Below are 23,418 nucleotides of genomic sequence, written 5' to 3' on the forward strand. Positions count from 1 at the left end.
AGAACTTGATTCATTAGTCTATGGATTTTTGAAGTCTGCTTCCTGTGAGCAGAGAAGATAAATGTGATAAAAACACACATCCCCTTTTTCTATTGTACTGTAGTTCCAAGATGGTTACAGATGCTGCTGGCACACATGGTCTCAACTGGAGCAAGTGATGAGAACACTGTCAAGGCCACAGCTGCCCAGAAGCCCTCATCATGATTTGATTCATAAGCATGGGCTTTGGAATAACAATGAGGAAACAAAAGAAATAGCATCTGTGAAGAAAACTTTTAAAAGGCTGCTTAACCTGAAGAAAGGGACCAAATGATAACAATGCTTATGTCTATCACATTGAAGACAACGAGTAACATTGTATTTTATCTAATAAAGATAAAAAATTAAAAACATAAAATGTTTTAACACAATGTTGGTTGACATGGGAGGAGTTCCTTAAGTTCAGGAGAAATGGAATTCTGACTTTTGATAATGGGGCCTTGATCTTCCACGTCACTGAAATAACATCTACATTGAATGGTTAATTGTTGAATATTAGGTAGGTAGGTAGAAGTTTGAAAGCAGGTAGCTACATCATGTTTTCTCTTTGTATTTTTTAACCTTCATTTTTGTAAAATAATAGCCACAATGTATTGAGCCTTTTCTCATCATCAAGTACTTTATATTCACCATCCCATTCAGTTCTCATCAAAATCCCAATTATTCACTCCATCATTAAATCTTACTCTTTCAGAGAAACAAGGCTCAGCTGCTAAGAGAGCATACTGCTCTTGAAGAGGACTGGAACTTGCTTATCAATGCTGACATGAGCAGTCATTGACCGCTTCTAACTCCAGCTGTAGACGGTCCAATGATCTCCTTTGACTTCTGCAGATACCTATACTCTTATACACATATCCACACACAGAGATATACATACAATTAAAAAAATAAATAAACATAAAAACTAATGAAAGTGGACTTCAAGATGTAAATAACTTGTCCAAGATGTCAGCTGATGGAGCCGAGACATCAACACAATCCAGCTTTATCCCAATATTCAACAATTAACCATTCACTTTTCATCTACTATACACTGAGCATCAAGTGGAAAACTGTCAAGTTTTGAGGGGTAACTTTGGAAAGGTATTTGGCAATTAATACTTTTTGGGGGATCCCAATGCCTGCACCCAACATCAATAATTAATTCTTGTTCAGCTTTATCCACATTACATATTTGAAGTATACCTCAGATGGACCCCAAAAAGGTAGCAATGCCAGCTGCCAGGAAACTTTCAAGGCTAAGTCCTTCATCTGAAAACAGCCAGCCACTCGGGAGTTGTTCTCTCACTTCCCTGTGGAACATGCCCCAGCAACAACAATGCAGATTAAAAACACCGTTCAGGTACATGCCTGTCTGCTGCATAAGCAGGGCTAGCCTGAGAAGAACCATAAAGTCTCATCTATGACCCCACCCATATGTCTGCATAGCATCATTGTGTTGTCATCAAGGATCCTATTTCCTTCCTTCTTATTTCATCAACTGATACTGAATGCTAGAGACTCATGAAACAGCCTTATTTTTATTCTCCTTTAAACCAATCTATTCCTACCTGTACTTTATTGTAAAGCATTCATTCAGCTAACCTATCTCACCCTTACCTCATCACCACATGAAGCTCTTCCTGAAATTTCCTTATGAGGAGGATATTCAACCACTAGCATCCATCTACTTGTTTCTACAAAGATATTCTCCTAACACTGATGTTCTGAAGCATGGGCAACTCTGATCTAGACCAACATCGAGAGGATTGGCTAACCTAGTTGCTCAGTTCAGGTCTGTGTGTTATTACCCTAGAGATGGGAATTGGGTGGTGTTTAATGTGACACTATGAAGAAGCACGCAGAATAAGTTTTATCATAAACATACACGTCTAACGAAAAAAGTTAGTTTGATGTGGAGTCCTTGTTGTTTAACTCAGTGAATGAACAGACTGGATGATGAACAATACTGCAGCCTACTAGATAAGTATTCTTGGTATTCAACCATTTCAGACCAACCAAACAGGGCTTAGCACCAAGAACTTATTTCTCTCCCCCCATTATCAGCAAGATGAGAGCAACAACTTGATCATTTGTTTTATGGTTCAACATTTTAGTATCGAGATGTAAAAATGAAATTGTTTGTGATTTCAGGCAAAACAAATGATTCCCTGAAATTTTATATGCAGCTGTTGTCTGTAGCTCGTGCAACATATATGTTTTATTCACACCCAGGTTAGGCTTACTTAGTATAGTCCAGCTCAAATGAATCTTCCAGTTCCCAAGAGCTCTCAGCTACAGGATTTGTGCTAGATATGAGTGTCATAGCTGACAATGACATATGCAGTCACGCTCAGAATATTAGATTAAAAACAGACCCAAAAAACAATGTGTTTTAAATGATGCATTGTTTTATTAGTTTCCTGCAATGACATAAATGAATTCAAGACCTGTAGCATCATTCAACACCCTTGGGGCTTCTGGAATGTTCTATGGGTTTCTAAATAGATAGGTTTAAAATATTTCTCTGAATGACACACTTAAAGCTGACGGATGATAATACATGAAGATATTTAGATTATGTACAGAAGAGATTATGGTAGAAGAGATTATTTAGTAAACCATGACATTTGAGTTAATACCGTGGACTTCTATTAAACATGGAAAAATAATATAATGAGATTTTAGATAATAATGATAGTAGTTAAGTAGCTACTTTGAACTTCATAAAGAAATACCATTTATATTTTGATGAGAACAGGGGTCACATAGTATTTATAATACTTTTTCAATGTAAGTTGTTTAGATTGTATAATGGTGAAAATACATGTTCATAAAATGAACTTTCTCAATTATATCAACCAAAGGTTTTGTTTTGGTGTGAAAACTGAAATGCTCAAACCTTGGTAAATTACAAATGACTCATACCTGCTTATTCTGAAACTTTCCCCATTTCCTGGTGCAGTCCATTGCTCTGTGAGAAAAAGAAAAGCCTTTCATCTTTCAGTGCTTGTCAACACACTCAAATGAGATATATTCTGGAGTCTTTAGAGAAAGGGCTGTGTAGGTCAACTAATGCTTGGCCCAAGCCCAGGCTGTACTTGACAAATGAGACAATTAATTTATTAGAGGAAAATATCATCAGCATGGGCACAGAAAAATACTTCTGTTAGCGTCGATGCTATTTATTTATTTATTTATTTAATTTCAGCATTTCTGTCACCCTTAACTGTGAGGTGTCCTGGTGTGGGATGTAGTTCTAAGCTCTTAGAAATGATAACTAATATTTTAGGCCTGCCTGTGAAGTAGGTAAGATCTTTACCTCAACTGTACAAAGAAGTAACTAAGGCAATAGGAGAATGATGTCTGAAGTGGGACCAAGTCAAGTTCTTACGAAACATTGCTCTAGAATTTCCAGGGCCAAACGTAATGCCTGAACTCAGACTTCAATATTAACAGGTACATTTTGGTTTAATGTTTTTATGTATGAATCCCTAACACCCTGGTTATTCTTAGACTGAAATCCTTTCTCAGAAGGTTCATCCCAAAACCCAAATTTTCATTCTTGAACTCTAGATTTGGATGAGAAATGAGGTCCTATGATCATTTCAGCTAAGCACTTGAACTTTGATGCACTATCTATGCAAAGGGCTTCCCACCAGTTGATGTCTGAGACATCCCTATATTCACAGAATCCCTGAACTTAATTACTTCATTAGTTATATCATATTCAATCTTCTTACAGTCATATACCATATGTTGAACATATTCTTGCTTGCCCCATTCCCCCACCCTTATTATTTTATTTTTAATGCATTAATATATTTAAAAATACATTTATAAATGTTTAATTTATTTTTGTTTTTTTTATTTTTTAAATTGTAATATATATGCAACATTTCTCCCTTACCTTCTCCCTCTCTCTCCAAACCCATATTATACCCCTCACATACACATACACACACTCTCTCTTTCATGGCCTCTTTTTCTGTTAATTATTATTGCAAACATATATGTACATATATGCATATTCTTAAATGTAATCTGCTCAGTCCAAATACAATTACTTGTATTATGTTTTGAGGGCCAATCATTTGGCACTGAACAAAAATATGGAATGGGTCACAAATTTATGTGTCATCTTTGCAAAGGGGCTGTGATAATCTTCTCTGTATTGTTCCAAATTTAGTATATGTGCTGCTAAAGCACTCTTACTTCACTTTCAATTGTTGAAAATTATTGTGATCCCAATAATGGGAGTAATTATAAATTTATAACAAATTTTCAACATTTCCTTATTTTAAATAAATTGTTGCAGATAAATTGGAAGCTTCTATATACCTGTTTCCACTGAATTGTTTTCACAACTGAAAATGAACCACTAATTGAAGCAAATGAATAATATTCTCATGCATATATGATTTTTCCACATGTGAATGTATTCTCAGAGAATTCAATGTATTCTTTTGAGTATCTTTTGAGTTTAAATATCATCATCCTTCATAGGCGATTTGACAACTTGCTTTATTTAACATCATTTTACTTAACTCTGTTTATGATCTTGGTCCACTCTTATTATCTAATACATAGTGCTTATTAACCAATTATAATATAATTTATCTATCCATTTAATTATGCATAGACACTTATGCTATTTCCAGGTGCATTATAATACTAGTGAGAATTCAGTTTCTTTCCAAGTGTATCTTATCAAAAGCTGTCCTCTAAGCTAAAATTCTAATCTGCACACATACCTCCTAGATTTTTTTAGCTGGTCAGGTGCCTTCAAACATCTACCTTGAAATCCATCTAAGAATTTTTAATGTTTTTTTAATCTCTTACATATGTTCAAAGCTAAATTCTAGAGTTTGTTCGATCTCATCATTTTCCATTAATATCTCCTGTTAGGACACTACCCAGTTTTCCATGGTGAATGTTGCTAACTTCCATCTCTTCCTCTGGTGTTTGGTATTTTCTTAATCTCTCCTATTTTTCTTAAACATGACAATATTGAGGAATGCCGATTAGGTGTCCTTGCAAATTCTCTTTTTTGTCTGATATATGATTAATAGTTCACTTGGACTTATGAGGGTTTTGGAAATAATATAAAAGTGTGACATCCTTTGATTATTTTATATTGTGGTATACATTTTGTCCATATGTCGTTTCTGATAATGTTAACCTTCACTACTCCATTGAGATAGCATTTGCCAAGTTTCTCCATTGGAAAGTTGTCTTTTGCTTAAATTATATTCTTTTCAAATAGATAATAAGTATTGCCCACCATCAATAGGCGCAGGAGATCTTTATTTCCACCTTCTAAACAGGAGTTATTTAACATACATTTAAAATAGTTTTACTTGTTTTAAGAGAAACATTTAAACAATTTCTATTAATTTAACTGCAAAATTTGTAGTTTCCAATATATCATAATGCTAATATCCTTAAATAACACTACTACTTCATGCTTTGAAAGGTGTCCAACAGAATCTAAGCACCATTTAATACTATTATGCATCTTAAAAGCCACATTGAAGAGCTTTTTTCAATGGTCAAAACTTTATATAATTATTTTTCTGATTTGAATTCCTATTCTTATTCCAATTCCCTCAGAGAAATTTTTAACTAATTAGATTCTTTCAGTATTCTATTGATACACATTTAGTTCTAGACGTATATCTTAAGACTGTAAGTTTCTACTTTTTTTTTACAAATGTTATTCTAGACTGACTTTCCATTGTAACTGTTTTTCAGTAGATTTTTGAGCATAGTAATGTAACATATTTTAAAGTAATTCAATCAAGTGATAAATTTACTATTGCCATAAATTGTCAAAATGCAACTTAGACTAAACAAAACATGTTTCTTTGCTCAAAAGACTGTGTTCCAAACACCTGAAGTTTTGGTTAGCCCACCCATTGTCCCTCCCTGCCCTCTCCTCCCTGCTACAGTGATGAATTCTTAATAGCTGAGGATATGCAGAAGACCATGACAAGCACAACTCTGGCATAAGTGAGAAGGTAATCTGAGGACTGCTTGCCTTACAGAGGAGCTATGGATATTTGATAGCTGCTGGAGGAGTGAAAATCATTCTTTTCCTGAAGGAGTGACCACAGACAGGTTTCCCAAGCTCCAATGGATGACACATCCCCGTGCATATATGGACAGCCCTAACTGGACTTGATAAGTTGTGAAGAGAACAGAAAGAGAGAGGGAGGGAGAGAGAGACAGAGAGGAAGGAAACAAAAAAAAGACATGAAGGGCATTGAAGGAGGGAAGAAAAGGAGAGAATAGTGGTTATGATCATATTTCATTGTATATGTGTATAAAATTGAGATAAAAAAATTACATGAAGTTAATTCAGTGAGTTGAAAAAAAAAAAAAAGACCACATGAAATCAGGAGGGGAATGTGGTAATGGAATAGTGCAGTAATTGGAAAGTAGATACGGGGGTAAATGTTTGTCCAAACACATTACATAGGGCCGAGAACAGCCAGAATACGCCCAGCACCAGCCATGGCCCTGTGGCCCAGGGGAGTGGGTGGCACTGAGATGAACAAATAGGTGATGGAGATATGGGAAAGATGAAGCATTCAGTGGAGATATGGGAAAGAAAGAGAAGAGGAGCATTTCATGTACTGTGGAGAGAGGTGGAACTGAAGCCTCGCTGGAGAAAAGGATCCATCTGATAGGAGCCTGTGCAGCCAACCTGAGGTCATGGTGATGTCAGGTCCCAAGCTGCTGCTGTGGGCCATACTGATCTGAGTGGCCTGTACTGCCACCTGGGGCCATGGTGACATCTGGGTCTGTGCTGCCACCAAGGGCTGGGTCTGGGTCTGTAGTCCTACTGCAACTGGGGTCTGTGCTGATGTCCAAGGCCCATGTTAGCTCCAAATGCCATGCAGTTGTCTGAGGTCTGGGTTGCCACCTGAAGCCATGTTGATGTCTAAGTGATGTGCTGGGCTGACCCCACCTGTCGTGGGCTGCAGGAGAGCTGGCCCCTTTCCTTGGGCTGTGGGTGAGGGAGATTTATCCTGGACCTACTGGGGAGACTGGGACTGACCAACTCAGCTATCACCAAGGACAAAAATTCAGGGCTTTGACTTGGCCTACCACAACACCACCCTCATCTATGACCTATTAGAACACCTGAAGGGGTGGGTTCTGAAGAACCATAGCTACAGGATCTCCATAACTCAGAGCAACAGCAGAATAACCAAGAGTAGTCTCAGTGAGGATCCAATATAGTGGATAGTGGAACAGAAACCAGAGGCCTTGAACCAGACCAATGACTCATTGCAATGTACATTTGAGAGTAAAGCTGTTTGGGCCAAAGGGTATACTGCATGACACACCAAAGCTTCCAATGCCACTACTACAAATGAGTATGTGATGGAGAGGCAGGAAAGATGGAGGAGCAGAGTGGATCAAGTGTGGGGGACCTGGGGACGTGACAACCGTGACTCTATGAGTGGAGGTTCTGATTCCAAAGGGGTGGGTAAGATGATTTGTTTGTTTGTTTGTCTTTCTTTCTAATTTTAAGTTTTCATTTTCCTTTTGTGAAGAGGTTACAATGGTGGGAGGTGGATATGGAAGAACTGGGAAATGAGTGGATTAGGGTACATGATGTGAAATTCCCAAAGAGTCAATAAAAAAAATTTTAAAAAAAGTATTACATACCGCTATGAAATTCTCAAGCAACTAAAGAATAAAGGCAATTATAATAAAAAGACTATTTTTGTTATTATAAAAAGTTTAAAAACATAATAAAACTAGTTTATTTCTGTAATTTGCATATTAAATGTAGCATTGATTTTGATAATTTCTAGAAAATGATGCAATTAAAATACTGATGATCATGTATCATTAAAAAGTTATCAATTAAAGTTATGTATATGAAAATTTACTAATGTTTCTAATAATTTAGGAAAAATATATGATCAAGGTAAGCTTTATAATATTACTGCAAGAAGTTAAAATTTTTGTAAATGTCAATATCTCTTCTATCTAAAAAAAGTGGAAAAAAAGAAAGAACAAAAAAAATATTTTATACTACAAATTGGAACAACCAGTTTCAAAAACATATAGTATTTTCACAAATCATTTGTAGAAATGTATAGTGCTTGGCGAAGTAAACTAATTAAATGCCAAGTCATACTGTATTTAGCAAAACAAATACTATATAAAGAGTTAGTTTTGATGATAACTTATAAGAGTAAATAATAATAAAGTTTCATAAGCAAGAAGAGTAAATGAGTGTGTTATGGTATCATTTTTACCAAGGAAAAAAATTTAAAGTCATTTACAGCTGGGCGGTGGTGGCACATGCCTTTAATCCCAGCACTCGGGAGGCAGAGCCAAGCAGATCTCTGTGAGTTCGAGTTCCAGGAAAGGTGAAAAGCTACACAGAGAAACCTTGTCTCAAAAAAACAAAAAAACAACAACAACAAAAAAAGCCAAAACAAAAAAAAGTCGTTTACAACATTATATGCATGCATATGTGTCTATATGTGCTAGGGTACATTTGAGTGAAGGTGCCCTGTGAATCCAGAGAAGAGTGTTTGGACCCTTGGATCTGGACTAACATACAATGTGAGCCATCTGAAGTAGGTACTGAGAACTGACCCCTGGCCCACTACCAGAAAAGTAGGGACTGTAGCTTTGGAGTTCTCTCTCTCCAGTCCTAAAGTAATTAGATCGTGTTTTTGTTTGTTTGGTTTGGTTTGGTTTGGTTTGGTTTGGTTTGGTTTGGTTTGGTTTTTCGAGATGGGGAAGATAGTCTTAAATGAGGACCATTTAATAGACAATGTTAGGTACCCATTGAAAACTAAGCAGACTCACAAGAGTGTGAAATCAGGGTATTCAAGTAAACACAAATGATTAATAGGCCAAATTATGTCTAAGAACATGTTAACTTTGATATTTTAAAAAATTCAAGCAAGCAAAAGCATTTCAATGATTTGATGAATGAAACAGCAAAATAAAAATATAACTTACTAATTGAACTGCTGTCTTCGGGATTAAATCCTATCTGCTAATAACCTCTAATGAACTAGACATAGCTATCTTTTGAAATTTTTTGAAATGTTAAATATAAAAATTTATTCGTGTAATCATTCATTCACTCAGCATATATTTATAATGTTTTACAAGTTTAACAGTTTAGATGATTATCATTAAACACATTAATTCCCAATTACATTAAACTATAACTGCAATTATGACAATAATTATGAAAATTGTTCTTTGGGAGTATAAAATTGTTTATGAATACAAAAGACCTTAGGTCATCCCCAACTCCAAAAAACTTTCAACCATTTTTGGTTGGAAATACTTCAATATTGTTTTAAAATTGTATGGCCAAGGAATTTTCATTGAGATATATTTCATCCCATAAAGCAGGTATTGTTTTATTAACTAATAAGATAACTTGATAAAAATTAACTTAAGTGCAGAAAGATTTATTTTTTTGCAACCAGAAAAATTGTTCATTCCTCATTGCTGAGTCACATTGGCTTAAAAAGAATTTAAAGTGGATCAATTCAGAATCATTCAACATTCTATTGATATTAAGACAATATATTAAGGTAATTTTTGAGTAGAAGCGTTTCTTGATTTTTCTAAGCTAATCAAGCATCTTCAAAATTTTATTCATGTATGTGAATGCATGATTCTTTGCTTAAGTCAAAATTAAGGCTTATATCTAAATTAAAATTTATAGAGATATGATTAAATTGTGAGTTAGCCATATTGCTGATAACCTTTGTTTAAAAATTGGACCTGCCTCTACAGGTAAGGATATCAAGTCACTGAATCATACCCCAAATTTCTTCCTGGAGTTGAACAATGGAATCATTTTCATGAATTTTGCTACAAAAATCTTTCAGTATTTATAGTAGCCAATTACAATCCCTGAGGCAGACTATTCTATAACAAAAACTCAATATCTAATATAATTTTGGCTTAAATCCAATTAGCATGTATACTGTAAGTAAGTAAATAATAATTTCATCTGTTGAGCTATAATGTTGGTGAAGAGGTAAAGTATGGTGGTTTGTGTGGTGGTATTGTGTTCCCCCAAATATTGTGTACCCTAATAAACTTATTTGCGGTCAGAGAACAGAACAGCCACTAGATATAGTAGCCAGAAAATGGTGGCACACAGCCTTTAATCCTATCACTTGGGAGGCAGAGATCTATCCGGATCTCTGTGAGTTCAAGGCCATACTGGAAACAGCCAGGCTTGGTGACTCATGCCTTTAATCTCAAGAAGTGAGCCTTTAATCCCAGGAAGTGAGGGCAGAAAACAGAAAGGTACATAAGGTGTGAAAACCAGGAACTAAGCAGGTTAAGCTTTTAGGCTTTTAGCAGCAGTTCAGCTGAGATCCATTTGGATGAGGACACAGAAACTAACAGTCTGAGGAAACAGGATCAGCTGAGAAATGGGTGAGGTAAGGAAGCTGTGGCTTGTTTTGCTTCTCTGATCTTCCAGCTTTAACCATACCTTGCTTTGGGTTTGTTTTTATTAATAAGACCTTTTAAGATTTGTGATACAGGTTTGTATCAAGTTAAAAGGTTTTTTAACTTTTTTAATTTATTTATTTAAAAAGATTTTTTGTATTTTATATACTAATCCCTGATCCCCCTTCCTCTCCTTCTGCCACACACCCACTTCCCTCAATCCTACCCTCCCCCTGCCCCACTCCTCAGAGAAGGTAAGACCTCCCTTGGAGAGTCAACAAAGTCTGGCATACTAAATTGAAGCAGGACCAAGCCCCTGTGTCAAGGCTGAACACAGTATCCCACTCTAAGGAGTGTGTTCCAAAAAGCCATTTCATGCACCCAGGATAAGTCCTGGTCACACTGCAAGGGGCTCCTAGATTGGCTATTGAACATGAACTAGCTTGAAAGGAAAGTTTATTGGAAAGAAGCCGGGTTAGTTTACAAAAGTATCCTGAGTGCTGTTTGAGTCTGTGAATGTGATTTACCCTCTTGACTATTTTATACTGCTTCTTGGTTGATTTAAATCAAAGCAAAACTTTGTTAAGCTTCTTATAAGGCTGATGATACTGCTTCGCTAGTATTAGAAATTTCCCAGACTGGTTTGAAAGTCCTCTTAGACAGGGCACACAACGCAAGCCAGGTATTTCTAAGGACTATCCATGCTGGAAATGTCTTCATGAAGAACTATGGGAGTTACACAGAAATATTGTTTTAAAATCTTTTGTATCTTGGAACAACAACAACAACAAAAAAGATGTTTCTGGGGGGTTGCTAAAATTACATATTTTATTTGACAATTTTATTTAACTAATTTACTTTTTATGGTACTAATGTTGGGGGACATTTAAAATAATCTTCAAATTGTATTAAAGCAGAGAAATCCATGTTCTTGAGGATAAGTGAAATGGAACATTCATTGGTGTTCTCCCCGCATGCATGTCTATATGAGGGTATCATATCCTCTAGAGTCACAAACAGTTGTGAGCCACTATGTAGGTGCTGGGAATTGAACCCAGCTCCTCTGAAAGAGCAGGCAATGCTCTGACCAGTGAGCCATCTCTCCAGCCCTATGAAGTGGTAAAATAAAATAGCTAAAGTTGAGTTTTACTGTCAAATTAATTAATTACCAATTTAAAGGAAACAATTGTATGGATTATCTGATTATTATAGTACTCTTATTTATTTTGATGAGCCCATGCACTACACAAGTATGGCTCCTAGTACTGTCTAAAATCATATATTCTGTAGCCATTGTGAAGGAGCTCTTCTGGTGATCTTACAACTTTAAGGAAGAAAGATAAAAGCATCCTGCATGAAGTTCCATGTCACCAGACAAGTCAATAAAAGCCATACTGGACTTTTCCCTTCAAAAAAACTCACAAGCAACTCTTAGCTGTGTACAAAGGAAATAAGATGCTGTCTCCAAGCCTTTGACATCCTGGGTACTCAATGTGACCGTGAGCTTCCATTTCCTATACTCAACTGAACTGTTCAGGTTTCTTTTGACTCTTGCTAGTGAATATTCTAATCAGCTCTATATTCACAGACCAGATAGGTGATAAGGGCATACATGTCCCAGTTCTAACCTCAGCTAAAAATCTACACATTGTATCTCCATAAGCGTGTTTTGAAAGCCACTGCTTCTGGCAATTTCTCACTACACACAGCAGTACCTCAATAGGGTTCAGCCAGCACCATATGCCACAACTCATTCTTCCTTTGTCTCACAGTTTTTTTTTCAGAATGTATACAACCACCTATTTTTTACAACATTCTTTGCCACTAATTTTCTGCTTTCTTTCCTCATAGAGCAGTCTTGGTACCTCACCATTAGGAATCTATATTTATGGAGTCTCACAGACCCACTTATACAACCCAGTAAGAAAGTCTTCTTAAAAAAAAAATTGCTCTTCCTAATGGCAAATAATTTTCCCATCTCTGAGATGTTTTTCCTATGGTTAATTAGGAATTGTCCTCTTTTCCTCTGTATGTTACACAATATAGATTTTTTTCCAACAACACATAACTTAGTACAAAAACATTTCAAAACATCCTGGTGGGGTTAAAGAGACCAGATGTCACTTCATTCATTTGCACATTTGAATATAGAAATACTGTGATTTACCAAACTTCCATTTGCTATGTCTGATTCTTTTGTTGTCATTCTGAAGAATCAGTTGGAAAGTTAAACTCATCAGTATTAACTTATCATTCACTGTTTTAGACTCAAATAGATTCATTAAGCCCAAATGACAGATCTCATTTTGAATCTCCAAAAATTGAAAGATAATATACATATGGCAACTACCATCATTTATTTCCAAACAAGTGTCAGTACTGTTTTAAGTTCTTTCAGGAAAACAAATGTTGTACAGGAAGTAATTTTAAAGAACACACCCATACATGCGCGCGCGCGCGCGCACGCGCGCGCACACACACACACACACACACACACACACACACACACACACATTCCTTAACTTCTTCCCACTTATATACCAGATTTCTTGTGCCCAAAACTCATGAAGTACTATGAGTTTTCTCTAAGGACACAGAGGATAGATTGAGGGTAGTGATGAATAATTTTATTTGCTTCTCAACTCAGAGTCTCACTGAGAGGATCAAGTTTGACAGGCATTTCTACTAGCCAATTATCTCACTTGCCCAGTTTCTTTTTCCATTTTTAATTTACTTGCCCCAAGTGTAAAACACATGTTAGTTTTGGCTGCCAAGGTTCTTCCCCTACCCCTGTGCACCAATTCCTGTGTTCGCTCCACCTTTAGTGTCTAATGTTGAACTAACATCAACTACAAGGCAAACAAGGCAACCTCTGAACTTTAGCTGTCAACAAAAGTTGAAAAGAGTGGTAATGGGAGCAAGATGTGGTGAGGGTGCTGAGCCTGGGAAGGGAGCCTCACCCAAGATAGCTGTTCCTTTCTCTCTCAAGAATCAGCCTCCCTCCCAGCTCTTTACATCTTTTGCATAAGAAGGAAATTTTTTTAATAGTTTGGCAAATTTTTTGCATGTGACTTTGGAATTTTCCCAGAGTAGCCATGCTTTTAATTGCTTTCTCCCTAGACTGCTGGCTAATAGTGTTAATCACATGGAAAAATCTCTACTATTCAGAGATTTCTTTCTTTCAAACTCAAGGTTCCAGAGATGTTAGAGGTAAAGGCAAAGATATCCTGTAATGTCTTGGCACCCCCAAAAAAGAGTATGCTACAACCTTCACACATACTGTGCACTGTTTATTTTAGCAGTCACCTCAGGCATGTCAATCTTCGTGGGAAGTGAGGCTGCAGTGTCTTCAATCTCATATGGGACATTAAAGAGCAAATATGTTGTCTTTTATTGTCCCAAAGGACTCAGAAGCTAAAACACGTGAAGGAGCTCATTTTGAATGCTCTGAACATTCAACTATTTGTTTGGCATACAACTTTGACCTACTACACAAACAACTTAGTTCCAAAAGACTTTTATAAGTCTGCCTTATTTTTGTACAGTGCCCATCACTAGTCTGATCAAACCACTTCATGTGACCTTTAGAAATGCACTTACACACAATCTATCATGGGAAGAATGCATTATTGGCATGGAAGCAACAAAGAGATCACACCAAGCTCAGGCTCGAACCCTTGTTATTGTGTCTCAGAATTCACTTCATGTCATACAGTAACTTGCTTCTATACTTTAATAATTTTGTGCAGTGCAAAAGTTGTTTTAGAATCTGATGTTTCCCTGCTATTGAATTTCTCACCAGACTTGATTTATTGTTCTAGAATCTGGTGGGAAATTCTTGACCATTATTAAGAAAACAATTATTGGGAAAAGCAGACAAAAGAAAAACCATGAATGGAGAAAGAGTGGTTAAGTATCACTTTTATACCACAAAATTAACAGCATCTTTGCAGATATGAGTGCTTATCCATGGCATCTTAGAAAATTGGTTTGAAAAGAGGCAAGAACTAATTTGCCAGCAGCGTTTACAAATCTTGATCTTTGATTCAAGACTAATAACTGACCATGTGCTATGTCAGAGACATCTGCTCCAGAAAAACAAAAAATTGAAATATTGTTTTTTCTACTACAGATGACAAAGCATTGGTGAACTCATTTAAGAAATACCCATTGTATAAAATAAAAAAACATTCAAAATTTTAAATCCTCACTACCTTCAAAATAAAAGAAATATTTAAATCTCAATGAAATGTAATATTTTTATTTCTAAATTATATTTAAAATTTGCAGGACTGGATACTGAAGCTCAGCAAGTTTTCTGCTATATGGTACTTCTGGTCCCCAGTTAGTTCTTTCAGGCCCTCACATGTGCTCAAAACATGCTAATACCTTCTGGGTAAAAGGTGAACACTAAATACTATTGGAAGGGCAAGCTAAAAATGTGAGTGACACAACCTTCGAAGTCTGTTAGAATTTCAGTAGATGTTTATAGTGCTGCATGAGGAACTGGGACTTTCATGAGGTGACCTGGTTACAATGTTGCAGAGTGGAGGAATCATTATCAAATGGAAAATATTATATACCTTCACTGATGATGTTATGATTTGAAGCACATTGGGTAATGATCTACTATCCGTTCACTTTGTCAACATCTTTGGTCTTCTGCTGAGAAACAGTGACAGGATGGGTAAGACGTCACTGGTTTTGATTTGTGGCACATCCAAGATATTTTTTTCCTCCTAACTTGGATGATTGAAGCTGTTTTCTATGATTACAAGTTTTGACTTGGCTTTCTCACCATGCAGGAAGAGAGTAATCCTCTGTGGTTCAATAATTTTCTTCCACATTTTGGCACTACCACCAACACGTGCATTGAGGTCTCCCCCTCCACCGACCATCAGGATGTCAGATGGTTGAGCAGCTGTGATGAGTTTATGCAGATCTCTGCAGAATTCCCCCTCACTGGAATGTATGACAGTAAATATATTTTCACCAACAACAACAAAAAAAAGAATGATCATTTGATAAGTCCCCATATTGACCAGTCAAGTGGAGATCATTAACCACTTAAACAGCCTGTGATTGAAAGCCCTTACCTCCAAAGTCTCACATCATCCATGATGCATCTGTAATCACTAGGGAGAACTATTCAAAATATTTTGTTTCTAATATAATGTCTTAACAGGAGTTTCTCCTCATGTTTTTGCAATTAACAAAAAAGACCAACAGAGAGCCATATTTTCATGATCAGCCTCCCAGTGTCTGAAAGGACCCCACCCTAACTTAACTGCCATCTTGGAGTGCTTTACTATCATATTCAAAGGAGGAAATCATCCCACTTACACTTCACAAATACACTTGTAATTGCAAATTGCAACTTACTTAGAAAGCTACAGCAATTTAGCAACGAACCAGTCTGAATACTTCTGCAGACCACACTGAGGTGAGAAATGAGACAGAGTTTTCTTTCCCTAGGGAGACTCTTCAAATCTCTGTTCCATGTTATGACCATAAGATAGGAACAGAGTCTTGGGAGAATTGGTATTGTGTTCATTAAGGTGTTTATTTTATTTCTGTCTCTTGGACAGAGAAGCGGGACAAAAAACATATGTTCGGGGAAATGGAAGACATTTCATAGCTTACAATATTAGAATTAAAAATTATAATATTTATTGTAAAAAAATACTCTAATTACCATTTTACTGGACAGAATCTTTGCAAGATGTATGCAAACTAGTAGTGGAATTTCATCTTTAACTCATTATACTTCCGTAAGAAGCCACATGGCTGAGCTTTAAAGCAGAGTTCCACCCTATGGGACGCTATGTGCCTTCACTTTTTTTTTTTTTTTTTTTTTTGGCTGTTGTTTTTCTTTTTAATATTATTAAAACTTAGTTCTACAAAAGTTCCAATTTCTGATATCATATTTTAATGGTTGAAAAAATATAATTCTAATTGAGGCAAATAGAAAAAGCTGGAAGCTAAAATCAATTTTTAAAATAAAGGAAAATAAGCTCTTGATTCCAAATTGGCTTCCGAGGTGAATTTTCCTAATTTTCTCATTGAAAATTTCCCAGATGCTTCTCACATGTCCAAAAAGAGACAACTTGGGAAATGGGGAACAAAGTCTTAACTTGCTGATGGCTGCTAATCTCTCAGGGCTTTACTCTAGAGTGTCTTCCAGTGAAGCAAACACAGAAAGAAAACAAAGGGTGTCATTGGGAGACAAATGAAGCTTCCACTAAAGGTGAGTAGAGATGGAGCCTTTTGTATGTCCAGCATCCATCAAGGCACCAGCTTCTATGAATACAACACTCTTCTTAACATCTTTCCCTCACTTACCCTGTGGAGGTGGATTGGCTCACCCTGCCTTCATGTGTAGAATGTCCACAGGGCTGCAGACAGCCTCATCCACATACTTCTTTTCTGCATCCAGTGCTGACTGGATTACGGCATCTGTAATGCAATACTAGGCAAGACTTTTGTAGTCAGTGTGGTTTGTTTTTTGCTTGTTTTTATAAGGTGCCATAGAGTAAATAGTTTGACTCTTGGGTCTATAAGATCTCTGCCGTAACAGTTCAACCCTGCTGTAAAAAGCAAACATATTGGGGCTAGAGGGGTGGTTCTGCTGTCAAAAGTATGGCTTGCTCTTCCAAAGGATCGGAGTTCAATTCTCCATTTCCACATTGTGGCTCACAACCATTTACAGCTCTAGTATCAGAATAATCTATGCCCTCTACTAGCCTGTGTTGATACCGGGCATTAACATGGTACACAGGCATACATGTAGGCAAAACACTGATACACATTTTAGAAGGTATAGAGTAAAAACAGCAATAGACAGTCTCTCAGAGAATGATTGTATTCTGGTTAAATTTTATTTACAATATTACAAGTCTCAGATTGTATTGGGGACGACATCATTTATAAATTGAACCACAAGGCTACATTTCTCTATGCCTTGCTGCTCCCTCAGCCCTGAGCATTCATGTTGACTATACTGAAGAGTGGACAAAAGATATTAGACCTCATTCACAGAACAGCAAAAGTGCTAGTATCTAAAATTGGCATCCATGGTAAGTTTTATGAGGTGGACCAAGCTGCAGAGTGTAGATTCGGGCAGTAGTTTCTGAATCACAAAGAACTTTCTAGACACTTAGAGGAGGTATGGCAGTGGTGGAGAAGGAAAAGGAAAGCCTTTTTCTGTGCCTAAGAGAACTGGCACCATTATTTGTTTCTCTTTTAAGATGTCAATATGATTTAAAAACCTATGTTTAATCAGGAAATTAAGTTATCTTAGGAACTGCTAATGGAGAATCTGTCGGGATCCCTGCTGCCATTATTAAATGCCATAGAGCTGCACCCCTCAGCATTTTTCAAAGCCTCATTAGTCTCATCCACTAAATCTTGTGTGGAAAAAAATCTTTATTTTTCATCTAATTGCTAAATCTTTTAAAAGAAGTAATCCAAAGGAATCTTCTGTGCTGGTGTCACCCGATGTCCCTCTCTTGTGCCATTTCTTCTCGGAAGCAGAGTTTCAAGGGACAACAGCTCTTTCTTTGTCTGACTCCAAAATACTAGATATGGTGGGTTTGCTGGTCATCACCAAATCAACATTTTACTCCACCAAATGAGAGCATCCATAAATGGGGCAATGTAGAACAGCTGAGGATTCTGGAAAACTCTGCCGTTTCTTTATCACCAAGAACTGAGTATAGGAATCATAGCCAAACCTGTCCTCAACCTTCAAGATCTCTGGACATTCTTCTACTAGGGGCCATATAGGGACTGACTAAACTCAACTAATCTTTTTCAGTTCTTTCTAGACTCTGGCTCATTACACATAGGGTTTTTAGTTCTTGTTCCTGTTGCTTGTTCATTTGGTTGTTTGGTTGATTGTTTGGTTGTTTGGTTGTTTGGTTGGTTGGTTGGTTGGTTGGTTTTTGAAAAACCTGAATGACTATCAATATGTCCCAAAGTCTATGTTAAAACAGTTTCTGGACTCTGAAGAAATTTTGATCAAGTTTTGGACAAGCTTTACTTTGACCCTTGCTTTTAACCTGGTATCCATGTGAATCTAACGCTCCCTGTCCAAAGGCCAGGGTTCAGAATAATTGTTTAAATTTATCTGTGCAATGTAGAGAAGAGAAACTGCACTTTGAAAGGTTAAATGAATCATTAATGCTCACACAGCCAAGATCAGCTCTGGGTGAGTACATGTTGGCGAGCATGAAGCTGTCTCTTGCTGTTTGGCTCACAACAAACTTTCTTTATCAGGGACAGCATGCAGTCACCTGAACTTCACATTCTCAGTAAAGCAATCCAAGTGCTTAGGACTGATGAAGTGAGTTATCACATTAGTTAAGAAGTGTTTATGATTTCAAGGTAGAACACTAGGGCTACCAGGTACTCACTCACCTTTGAAACATGTGGTCTGGCATTCCACATGTCTATCTGATAAAGGGTGACAGGACAAAAGGGAAGTCCATTCTGACATTTTGAATTGTCTTGATTCTGAGTCATATGAATTCTCTGAGCAACCACTTCAGCATTATAATCCTCTGTGTCTGGGTGGGAGGACATGAGAGCTGCTGCAAAATTAATAAAATTTGCTTACTGGGGCTTCATCAGGTAAAAGAGCAATTTATTTGCATGGAATGTTTCTTGTAGGTATCAAACATTCTGAGGATATTCAAACTGATAGACACATAGACTGAGAATGTAATGAACTTTTGATAGCATTAAATATTGGAGAAATGATACCAATTCAAAGAATTTATGAAGAATTTATGGCTTGGTTGTAAAGTATGCTGTTTAATAATCAATAATTCAATTCCCAAGTGAGAGAATAGATGCATTTTTGTAAGTATTTACTGTTACTCTCTACAGAAGATGTAGCAAATGACATGAAAACTCTACACAATCATATGCCCAAAGAATACATTCCCAAGGCTCTGGGAAAGGTTATCGTATGCATCCTATTAAACTATTACAGCTTGGAGTAGAAGGTAACCAGTGTTGCACCTCCAGCTCTACTAATAACAACCCATTTTCAGGTTGATAGCTCCATCAATGAAAACATGTCCTCAAAGCACCCTCCTTCATTTAAAACATTCTCTTTACATTAAAAAAGAAATGTGTTTATATCCGATTCCAAACTCTACAAATAAAAAATACAAATGCCTTTCCCTTGTGTCCTTAAGGAGCGGAGATGAGGGGTGGCTTACTCTATTCACTATTTTCTTTAATAAATGCCCCTGTGTATGGTATACAGTAGGCGCTCAAACCTTTGCAGTCATTGAATACTTGGAGTCTCAATTACAAAATAACATAATTCCTGGTTTCTTTACTATATGAGTCCCTGGGCTTTATTAATATTCTTATGGCAATAATGACTTAAGTATACACATGGTCCCCAATTCAAAATGTTAAAACTGTTGAAGTTGTCTCATTGGAAACATCATAACCATGTTTGTTCTCTGAATAAAAATAACCCCTTCAGGTTGTTCTTTGTCCTTTACATACTTATTAGTCTGTTGGAAAGAAAGAGAGGCATTCAGTGTGGTTAATTAGCAGGCTCACACAACTGTGGTCATGAGTGTTTGATTTGCAATTGATGGCAAACTCCTCCCTGGATTCGATGGCCCCTTTAATGAGCCTTCTTGCCTACCTCAGCAACTGTCTTCCTTTGTCTTATAGCCACTGAATTGTACTTGTAGATCACTAGTTTTTGACTAGATGGTAAGTCTAGAATGGCTAAATTTACTTTGTCATTAAGTAGAGAACCAGTGTGTTCTTGACTTATATATTTACATACTTAGATAGTTAGCAGATAGCAGATTTATTAGATTTTGTCTTAGGAGAATACACCAAATAAGTAAGTATATCACACAATACTTAAGGGTAATAATCTTATATACTATAGGTCAAGAGCTGTAGGAAAAGGTAGATGTTGGGAGTCTGAACGATGAAACAGTTGGCCTTAGAATTGTGTCTTTTTTCATGTATAAAATGCAGGAAAAACTTAACTTCAATATTGTAAGTTTAATTCTAAAAAGTAAGACTGACCTTGAAGATAGCACTCTCTAAGCTTAAGCTGCCTCTTTGATTTTTAACCTTTCTTTTTTTCCTTCACCGTTTATCCCTTTTCTCTCCTTTCTGAAAACTAAAAAGCATTTTTATTCATTTCCATGAACATGGAAACTCATCTAAGTAACATGTGTTTCTTCAATGACGATTGTGATGTATATACAAATATCTATACAAAATACCAAGGATTTCAGTACAAAATACAATGTGTAATGTCCAGCCTCCATCTACAGCATTCAGAATTTGCAGGTCCAGAGTGTTTATATCTTATCGACGGCCTGTCTAAATGTTCGAATTGATTAGAGGGTTAAAATACAGTTCAATACATTTAAATTCCTTGTCATACATTAAGCAGCCAATACTGAAAACCTTCCAAAGTTATCAGCACAATTGGGGTGATGGAAGAAAGGGTGTGGATCCTGGTATAGGACTGAGGAAGAAGGCAAAGAGAAAGCATCCATAATTCTGCAAGTCTTGATCCAGTTCTTGGCTCCACATGTGGATCCCCATGAGTCATCACCACACAATCCCAATACTCCCTAAGCATAAAAACAGAATATTTTCACAGTATCGGAAGGTGACATGAAGCCTCTTGAGAAGGAAAAGTCATCCACAGTCTTAACCAGTTGTGAACCTTGTAAACTACAATAACCACCCATGCAGCAAGATATGCCTGTGGAAGCAACAGGGTCACAAACTTTGTGGAGGTAACTACATGCTTTCTGATTGGGTGAAAACCCTGCTCCACAGGAGGGGCCTGGTGTTGTAATTCTGAATAAGAATACTTTGTATTTAAAATTGAATGTCAGACAGTAGTGGTGCCTTTAATCCCAGCACTAGGAAGGCACAGCCAGGCAGATCTCTGTGAGTTAAAGGCCAGCCTTGTCTACAGAGCAAGGTCCACGATAGGCTCCAAAGCTACACAGAGAAACCCTATCTCTAAAAAATAAAAACAAACAAACAAACAAAAAATTGAATGCCAGGCTGTGACAGAAGAGATGGAAAGAAATAAATGTCAACAAAAATTCATCTTTAGAGACTGAATTTAACATGTGATTGAGATTCAGTCTATGTCTTCTCTTTGTCATCCAAAACTCTAGGCTGTTTTAACAATTATCTTAATGTAAATTGTCACTGCTTTGTGACTGTTTTTATGTAAGCCTGATGTTTTCCTTTGTTAATTTCTACTCTATTATTTTTTGGAGACTAAATAACAAAAAAATTAATTAGTTTGATTCTTAAAATATACTGATAGTCAAGAAGTACCACCTAGTTATTTCCTATTCTCTTAAGTTATTATCTAAATAATGTAGAACTTTTTCTGTAGCATTTTCTCCTCCATTCCCAATAGGACACAATCAATGTTTCATAAGAAGAGAAAAAGTAGTTATTTCTAGTCACTATGGATTTGTAACTAATAGTTTATTTCAGTAACTTGGGATCTTCCCGTAAGTTATTAGTTTACAAAGTAATTAGGTCTGAGAAAATACATTCTCAGAAAGAACTTTGTATGGTGACCACCAAATCAAAGAAAATTGGATAGGCTTAAGGAATTTATAACTCAAGCATAGGAAAGGGCTACATTATTTTCTCTATTAAGGAACTTTATTAATTTCAATATTTTCCAGACTGAGGCCCTCATAAAAAAAAGGGCTTACACTCCTTTCGTTAGGAGTTCCAGAAACTTGCACACAAAATACAAACCTTGAACTGCAGGAACATAATCTTACATAACTGGAGGGCATCAAGCAGGAAAATGTGGAGTGAAATAGCATTGCCCCCAAGAATCAGAACATCCAACTCTTAATTCCCCCCCCTCTCTCTCTTTCTCTCATCTTTCTTAAAATCCCCAGCCCTGTGTGTGACTCATAATTAAAATGCAAGTCTGCCGAACATTGGAAATCAGGAAGGAGACAGACAGATCTGCCTCCAGCACTTTCTAGCTATTTGAATCTTAAGCAAGTTCCCTGATAATTTGCAGCTTCAATTTTTATCATCTGTAAATTAGCAATGTCTTCATGAAGGGATTATTAAAATAATTAGAATGGATGGGTGTACTAATTCTGAATTGTAATAAATACTTATTAGATGGTTAAGTGTTGTTTTTATTATTAGTTCAAGAAATGAACTAGTTATAGAAATTTGATGATGGGCTAACTAGGTCCCATTGGGCAGCTCACTAACCATGTCTCACAGTGGATCACTTGCAGATTGTTAACACTCTCCATTTCTTGTTTACTTCTCAGTCTTGGACTTTGTGTGAGGAGTTCAGCCATGAAAACAGTTTGTATAAAATCTGAAAGACAAGTTCTTAGTGTGTTTTGTGCTATCATGGAACATCACATACTGGATGATTTGTAATAGATAGAAACAGAATGGCTATGTTTCTGGAGCCTGGGTACTCAGATTTAAAGTACTGACATCTGAAACAGAATTTCTTCCTGTGCTGTGGTGGGGTGTTGGTGGTGGGGAATACTACTACACTTGTCCTTTTATAAAGAATTACTCTACTCAGTGATAACACTAATTCAGTCATGAGAACAAATACCATCTGATCTAATCACCTTTTAGAGGTCTCAACTCGTCCAAGTATTACTGTGACAACTAAATTACAGTGTGAACAGAGCTCATAATCACCCAAACAATGCAATGGGGTGTTAGGGAGCCAGAGAAACAGACACTAATCTGAAGCACTGTTTGAACCTTGCAAGAAAATCCTAGAAGCTAAACCCAACTGCGGGATCCACATGCAGAAGAAGATGGTGAGAACACCAGAACTGTAGGCTGAGGAGTCAAACTGACAAGTCTCAGACAAGTCAAACTGCTTTTGCTGTGTATTTCTGCCTA

General features: G+C 36.6%; 1 non-coding gene across 1 annotated transcript; it reads right to left on the minus strand.

The window, feature by feature from the left end:
• Positions 1–4,127: 4,127 nt before the first annotated feature.
• On the minus strand, positions 4,128–4,230 carry LOC118597556. The gene has a single exon (XR_004946856.1). It is a non-coding gene; the product is annotated as a U6 spliceosomal RNA (small nuclear RNA).
• Positions 4,231–23,418: the final 19,188 nt, after the last annotated feature.

This window comes from Onychomys torridus, chromosome 16 (genome assembly GCF_903995425.1).
Source record: "Onychomys torridus chromosome 16, mOncTor1.1, whole genome shotgun sequence".
NCBI lineage: Eukaryota > Metazoa > Chordata > Mammalia > Rodentia > Cricetidae > Onychomys > Onychomys torridus.